The following is an 8,639-nucleotide window of genomic DNA, read 5'->3' as shown; positions in this document are numbered from 1 at the left end:
TATTTTGGGATTTTTAAGGATTTTTAATTAATTTTAACCTGCTCATAACCTGCGGTTATGGCTACGGTTCGGTAAATACCGAATATGCCCTTTTCGGCCAAAACTTGAGTTCTACAAGGTCTTTTGACCCGATTCCAGTTGCTACTGATTTTAAATAATAAATAAGATATTTTAGACTTATCAAACTGATCGGGAAACTCAGGTTTCCTGTAGAACTCAGAAATCCCTTTAAAAGTCTTTAAAATGACCGGAAAACCCCTACGGGGCGTATAATGAACTAAAACTCGTTACGGGCATTATGGAAGGTATCCTACTGATACCACAACCTCTTTAAAGTATATTGACTTAGGAAAACAGTGTAGGACTCCCACGGTTACCCGTTGCGCCTATCACGCGCACGGTTCGGCTTATGTAACTAGTTTACATAAATTAGCCGATACGGGTCAAACCATATCATTTTGACCCCAAAATCCAGAGTGTGAATATTAAACCCATATAAAACAAGTCTCCAAACTTGTTGGGTCAGAATCACACTCCATTCTCGGTTTTCGCCTTTCACGCGATTAAATCGTATCGATCCCTCGAAACTAACCGGTCTAGGCTACGACTAATATAAAGGCCCGTTAGGATTCTAATAGGTTATTTTAAAACCTTCGTTCCAGAATAAGGAGCCCCAGTAAAAGATATCAGTGACTTAATTGATTAAGGAATATACATTGCAAAGGTAAATACTTTTAACTTATTTTTCCTTATACGGGCTTGGGTTACGGTATATAAAATACCGCTTGATTGAGCATCAAATAATTCCATCGCTTAGGTGGTTAATTGAATAGTTTGATCGGCTCATTTAAACAGTCTTGTTACTTAAAAGCCTTTGGGGGGTTAATGACCATGTCCCGGATATCCTTGGCATCATTTTACGAAATGGCCACGACCTCGACACCCGGGTGTAGGCGTACACCCGGTATGATGTCTATACTATTGAAAGACGTAGCCGATGGTTTACCCACCTCGGTTTTACGCAATGTGGTGTGTCTATTGATCTTTAACCCGGCACGATCCGGGCTACTGAACGCAAAGAAGGAACATGTAATTCGTTCACAAGATTATAATTTTAAATAATTCTCCCAAGTTAAACAAACGTGTTATGCCTCGTGCATCCAAACCAATTTTCAATCATTTTATAAAATGAGTCAGTTGATTGTGTTTACCAGTGTAAACTGACGTATTTTCCCAAAAAGATTAAGTGCAGGTACTACACGTAATTGGCTGGTAATAGCTCCCTAGCATCTAAAGAAGTCTCGCAAGCTTGATGTCTTATCTGTTGAACAACATTTTTATTTATTTAGATCCCTCCTGTGGATACTATTCAACTACTTGTGATACATTTGGATATTACAGTAAATGGTTGAATTATATTTATCTTTATGCTTCCGTTGTGCATTCATATATTGTGGTTTGACTATATTGTTGCCAACTACGTCACGGTAATCCCCCACCGGGCCCACCAGTGATACACGTGGAAATCGGGGTGTGACAATTGTATTGTAGTGTAATTCAATTCGTAAAACTTACAAAACTTGCAGAATGACAAGTCTTATCAATTTAAAAGATGATGATTATTTAAACTTGCCATCAGCTCCCATATCTCATACTCATTGTCAGTATACTAAATTTTTAAACGGTTTAAACATGAGTTATCAGATTCACCCCGGTCCCCTTTACACTAGAGTGTTGTTTTTGGCAAATGAACATCGTGCGAGGAAGGTTTTCAAGCGCCCCAAGGACTATCATTTGCCAATGAGTATAAAACGTGCCGATCGTCAATTTTGGTCGCTTATAAAGGATAATCCGATAGGACCACGCGTCCAAAGTATAATTCGTCAAGCGGGCTTCGGCGGTATCCTCGATAGTGGGTATCGGTACATTGACCACGCGTTAATAACCGCATTGGTTGAGCATTGGAGGCCCGAAACCCACACTTTTCACCTCCCCTTCGGTGAAACCACAGTGACTCTACAAGGCATTAATGTTTTGTGGGGTCTACCAATAAATGGGGAGGTATTTTCCGGTATGAAAACGCCGATTACATTTACCAACGGCGTTACAATGTGTCAAAATTTGTTGGGGTTTACCCCTGGAAAAAATCATTTTTGGGGGAAAAGAATAAGTGCAGTCCGTATTTTACAGAAGATAATAGCACCGTTAAATGAAGAAACGGCAACGGACGAAGCGTGCATTATACGTGCTCGTTTAGTAATTTTTTTTACTAGGATGTACATTATTTCCTGTTAATTCGAATAATTGGATAGCTCTTCATTATCTGCCTTTCCTAGAAGATTTGGGGCAATGTTCTCAGATCAGTTGGGGAAGTGCTGTTTTAGGCTGTTTGTACAGAAATCTTTGTAACGCCACAGCTCCGAATGTTGTAGGTCTTACCGGTCCTGTGTCTATTTTACAAGTATGGGCATGGGAGAGGATTCGGTGTCTTGCACCGGAGCCTAACGCGATCTTCAACTACCGCGCCCCGATAGCTGCTCGGTATGTAAAACATTTCAGAATATATATTTTATAATCTTGAAATAATATTATGAAAAGTATATATTTTTTTGAAGGTGGAAGGGGAGTCTAAACGCCGTTGATGTTCCGACACATTGCCTCAGAACCTATCGATCTCAGCTTCAGTCGTTGAAAGAGGCAATGATATGTTATTTAGTGAGGGTAATATATGTTTTTAGTGAGCGTAACGTTGCTTATTGTTATTGATTTTTTTTAGTTTATATGGCGACCGTATGATGCCGTGGTGGACAGCCTCCCGAAGATCTGCACCAGTGGGAGGAATAGCTGGAGGTGTGCCTGCCCGTTGATTTGCTGGGATGTTGTGGAGCATCACTATCCGCAACGGGTTATGCGGCAGTTTGGCATGGTTCAATGTATACCTCCACCAATAAATATTGAGGTTGGTGAGCATGAGCGGCTCCATTCTTTAGTCCGGAATGGTAAAACTGGGTGGGACTGGAAAAGTCGTCACCGTATATTAACGCTTGGAACCATCGTGAGCATAATGTTGTAAACGGACAACAAATCGAGACTTATTCCGTGAGAGGTTACGCGTAACAAAAACCAGGTACGCGTGAGAGGTTACGCGTAACAAAAACCAGGTACCTGCCTGCAACAAAAACCAGGTACCTGCCTGCAACATCACCCAACATTACTATAGTATCTACTTAAAACACTGTAGCTTCCAGATTACATGCGGTGGCCTGAAAGCTCAAATGTCTTATGATCCTATACAAACTTTAAAACTGAGAAAAACATCATGTTCAAACAACTCCCCGGTAATTCTCCAGCATGCAATGGGGACCGGGGTCAATCTGATAACTCATGTTTAAACCATTTAAAAGTTTAGTATGAGAGGTGGTATACAGAAGATGAGTATGAGATATGGGAGCTGATCGATGGTTTATATCATCATCATCTTTATATATAGTCTCAGTAATATTCCCACCTACAACATAAATATATATACTGAGCCTATGCATGTGATAATACTGAGACCATATGCATGTGATAATACTGACACTATGCATGTGAGCCTATGCATGTGATAATACTGAGACTATATATAAAGTATATGTATACATCAAATGGCGATATTCTTTTATATATATTTTCTAGTTGGCTATATTGAATGAGTTAATATATATATGAATATGATGTGGCGATATTAAAGTATATGTATACATGGGATAGCGATATTCATATATATATATATATATATATGTGTTCCGTATAGTATAGCGATATTCATATATATAGGTGTTCCATATAGCGATATTCATATATATAGGTGTTTGAGTTGGCGATATTGATGTATATATGCATATCAAACAGCGATATTGATGTATATGCATATCAAACAGCGATATTGAATAAAGTCCCAGATTTGTGTCAGAAACACCCTGAATATCGCTATCTCATATCACTATATACCTAGTTTCACTCTTTTCTTCCAATACCACCTACATGTGATCTTTTGGTGGTCAAACCACCTAATCCTGCAAAAAATTCCCCATCTTGGCATCTTGTCACCAGTGACGGATCCAAGAATCTGTTCCACCGGGTTCCTTTTGGTAGATTTTCCCTAATTCTCACTATTTTTTTTAAATCATACAAAATTTCAACTGTTTTTTTTTTCATTTTTTTCAAACCAAGGGGGTTCCCGGGAATCCCCAAAACACCCCTGGATCCGCCACTGCTTGTCACCTCTGCTACTTCCATGTTTCAAGTGTGTATTTGTGCATGTAGAGTGTAGATATATGTATATGCATATACATATATAATTAGTTGGATAAGGAAATCCGGTCCCAAGACTTAAAGTTTAACTACTTCATGTTGGTTTTAAAGTCAAATCACACGAGTCTAAAAAGTCAAAAGCAGTTGCTAACATAAATTTCTTAGGGTTATTAGGCTAGAGGGTATGGTGATGGTCCTTCAAGGGAGGATGATCCGCCACGTAGGCGCCACATCATAGTCCTCACAAGGACGGTCCATTCCACAAAAGTAGAGGGTATGGAGGATGGTCCTAGATGATCCTACCCCACCACTTCTATGTTTTTTTATTTTTTTAATCTTCTACTTTTTTTTAACATTTAACAAATAAACATAAACTTAAAAAAAAAACATAAACTTAAAGTATTAACGATTTTCATCAACGTATTGAACAAAACCAGAGTTCATACTATATATAATGAGTCTAAAGTAAACAATTGAAAACCATAGGGTAACCTTTTGCCACATTCCAAATCTCAAAGGTAGTTGTTCACTTGTCACATATAGGGTTAGGGGTTTATCAATTTGGGGACAAACCATTTTCAATTTCTTCATTTCTTTCTGCCAACACAGACAACAACCAACAACCGCCACCAACAACAGTAGTGAAGCGGAAGCCGGTGTTCGTCAAGGTAGGTGACCTCAAACCTGGAACCAACGGCCACACGCTCGCCGTCAAGGTCTCTAGCTTCTCTCTCTAGATTTGGATCGTCGGCACCGTTGCAACAACCACCACAACCACCACAGTCGTTCCCGGCGGTGGTGGGTTGTTATTAATTTTTTTTATTAACGGTCGAAATCATGAGTGGGGGCCACCAGGTCATAGATTTGTGATATCTCATGTTTCATGTTTCATGTAAATATGTAATATAAAGTTGTAACATCTACTTTGTCAAAAGAATACTTTGCAATTTAATTTAGATTTTGTTTCAGGTCATAGATTTGTTCAAAACAGAGGTGGTGCTAGAAAATTTTCCCCCCTGTTTTCAATCCAAGAAATCTTAATAAAATTATGAAAGGGCATAGTCTCATGGGGTTCCTTTGTTAGTTGATTTAGAGCAACCCTTGTAGACAACCTAGGTCGAGGCTAATAAGTAAAAAGTTTACTATGTTTTTATGTTTTTTTTTTATTTTTTATATTTGTAATATTTTACTTTCTAATATACATGCACTTTTATGTTATTTATATTTACCGTATTGATTTTAAAGATTTTATGCAAAAACAAAAAAAATGGACTCGTAACAAAAAAAGAGTGCAGCCCCTTGAAAAAACCCAATCTATATCCGGAAACTGGGTTTTCTTTATACCCGAAAATAAGGTATTTTGATACCGGGTATAGGGTACCCGTACCCGAAACCAGTTACACCGGATATGGATTTTCAAGCAATACTCGGACCCGAACCCGATTATTATCAATACTCGAAAAAACCATACCCGGTCATAGCCATCCCTAGGTATTAAAAAAAACCGGTATTGTGCACCTCTACCGCTAAGATAGGAGTTTGTCCTTAGATGAACTTTAACAATTTGGACCGAGACCAATTTGGCCCAGATATAGTTTGGTCCACCAGCCCCTGTAGAAAAGAAACCAAGTTTTAGGGCCAGTTTCTTTTTGTCATTTTGTTTACAGTAGAAACTCGATAAATTAATACTCGATTATTTAATAAACTCTCTAAGATAATATTTTTTGCCGGTCCCGACTCGAGGATAGGGTGCTAAATTAATAATTCGCTAAAATTATAAGATAATACATTTTTGATAATTTCTTTAGACCCCATATAAAATATAAATTAATAATTCCTTATATATAGCATATTACATGAATGATTTATGAAGGTTTCTTGAAAAATGACTCAATTGTCTTTTGTTTTTTGTTGAAATCAATTTCCCCTTGAATCTCGTCTCTAATTTTCCTTAGCATGGTAAAAACTTCTGGTGTTGTTTTCTCATAGCTCAACAAGAAATTGTTCAATGTGATTGCCGCTTTAATAGCTTCATTTCGCGAAGGGGGCTCCATTGTAGAACTTTCATCATCTTCTTCATCGATATCATCTTTATTAATTCCAATAACGCTTTCAATAATTTCTTCATCAGTCAACAACTGTGCAACTACATTTTCTTCTGGGTGAGTCAGAACATCTTCGACATCCATTGCATTGCGATAACCCAACTCTTTGATCAAATGCTGGAGTTCTTGAATGCTTTCGCCACCTTCATCTGAGTTCTCAAAAGTCATGTTATCTGTTGATCGAAGTTTACAATGACGAAAGCAGTTCGCAATTGTATTTGCACGAACATCCATAGTCCATGCTGAAATTGCAAGATTCATTGCGTCTAATACATTTATTTTTGTTGGATTTGGAACCCCTAATTCATAACCCTCCAAAAGACTTCTATAAAATCGACGACGATGATGCATCTTAAAAGCTCGTATGATCCCCGCGTCACAAGGTTGAATTTTTGAAGTTGTGTTTGGTGGCAAAAAAAATAATTCAACATTTCGTAATCCTTCAATAATTTTTGGATGAGCAAGGCAGTTATCCACAATCAAGAGAATTTTTCTTCCAACCATTTTTTTATCAAGTTGGCGAACATATTCTTCAAATAACACACCAGTCATCCAAGCTCGTTTGTTAGCACGGTACTCACAGTTCAGACTGTTCAAGTTTACATTCTTGAAGCACCTTGGTTTAGCATATTTCCCAATAATCCATAAAGGAAGTTTTTACGAACCGTCCTCATTACAACAAATAGCAACAGTTAGTCTTTCCTTGTCTTGTTTTTTCCCTTCAAGCTGCATTGTTGCAAGGGAATGATCCGGTTGAAGTCTAAAAAACAAACCTGTTTAAGATCAAAACATATAAATAATTACATCACTAAAGTACAAAATATAAAATAAAATAATAAAAAAAACAAACCTGTTTTATCCATATTAAAGATGTCTTTCATTTCAAACTGATCAACTTTGTCTCTTATGGATTTTAATTTGTCCTCCATGCCCTCCATTTCAACAGATCCACTCTCTCCAAAACGCCGGAAATTTTTAATTCCATATCTTGCTTTGAACTTTCCAAGCCAACCAATAGAAAAAGTAAAGTCTGGAGTATCCATTGGATACATATCTTTCATGAACTTTTTCGCCTTCTCGATGATTAGTTCACCTGTCATATTCACATGTTCTTGATATTGAAGAATCCATTCATAGAGAGATTTTTCTAGGTCAGGAAATTTTGCCGGTTTGTGTCGCTTAACATCGCCTCTTTCGGGAGCAAGTGAGAGATACTCTAAAGACCGCTTAACTGTATTCGATATTGTCGCTTGACTCACCTGCAAACCATAGTTACTATGAACCCATTCTTGCAATTGATTTTGAGTGAGACTTGGATTATCCTTGTTGTGCGTGCATAATGCTCTTCGAATCTCGTCTGTCATTGTTGTTTTTTCACACCTTTAAGATGGGAAGCCATGTTGTGTGTATGATTTGTTTGTGTTAACCTATTTTGATCTTGAACACAAGAAGCATAATAAGGTGGGAGATTGAAGATTTCTTTCAAATTGGGCCGTTCATTTGATATACATGCATTGTATACAATAATTAAGTGGAAGCTTGAAAGGTGTTTGTAAACTAAGTATTCTACTATAAATTAATAACTCTTTTAATTAATAAATTTTGGTGGTCCCAAGTGTATTATTTTATAGAGTTTCTACTATATGCGGCCAAACCAGTAAGACAAAAAAGCGATCGCCATTTGAACCCGGTATTTAATGTTCGATTTCTCAAATTTTATACTTATAGGTGAACATAATGTATGGGCATGCATTGTCACAGATTGGAAAGAAATAACCGTCGCAAAGTATGAATAACGAGTCAAGGGATTTGACCCGCGCCAGGTATGTATAAAAAGGCTATATTTTTAATAGGAGCTTAGGGCTCGACTAGAGAGGGATGTGTCAGAATAGGATAACTGATACACATATGTAAGAATGTAATTACAATTAGACTTCCGAAAAGTCAAACGACGTAAAATTAAGTCCTTGCAAGTATGCAAGTATAAAAATAAAAAATAATAATAAAAAAAGTACGAACGTGTACCTCGATACGTTGATGTGCGTGAAGTGTGTTATTATTTTAGATGTATATTTGAAGCCCTTTTTACACTTTTAGCCAAGTTTTAAATTTATAAAACACGATATTTACTAACACTAAACACACATATGGGCAAGTGCACCCATCGTGGACGTAGTATAGTGTTGGTAAGATACCGAGGTCGTCCAAGGACACAAGAGCTTTTAGTACCGGTTTATC

General features: G+C 37.3%; 1 pseudogene; it reads right to left on the bottom strand.

The window, feature by feature from the left end:
- Nucleotides 1-6,110: 6,110 nt before the first annotated feature.
- On the bottom strand, nt 6,111-7,800 carry LOC110864756 (annotated as a pseudogene).
- Nucleotides 7,801-8,639: the final 839 nt, after the last annotated feature.

Source organism: Helianthus annuus, chromosome 6 (assembly GCF_002127325.2).
Source record: "Helianthus annuus cultivar XRQ/B chromosome 6, HanXRQr2.0-SUNRISE, whole genome shotgun sequence".
In the NCBI taxonomy this organism is placed as follows: domain Eukaryota; kingdom Viridiplantae; phylum Streptophyta; class Magnoliopsida; order Asterales; family Asteraceae; genus Helianthus; species Helianthus annuus.
Note: the sequence above shows the minus strand (reverse complement) of the source record. Positions and strands in the feature narration are given on the sequence as shown.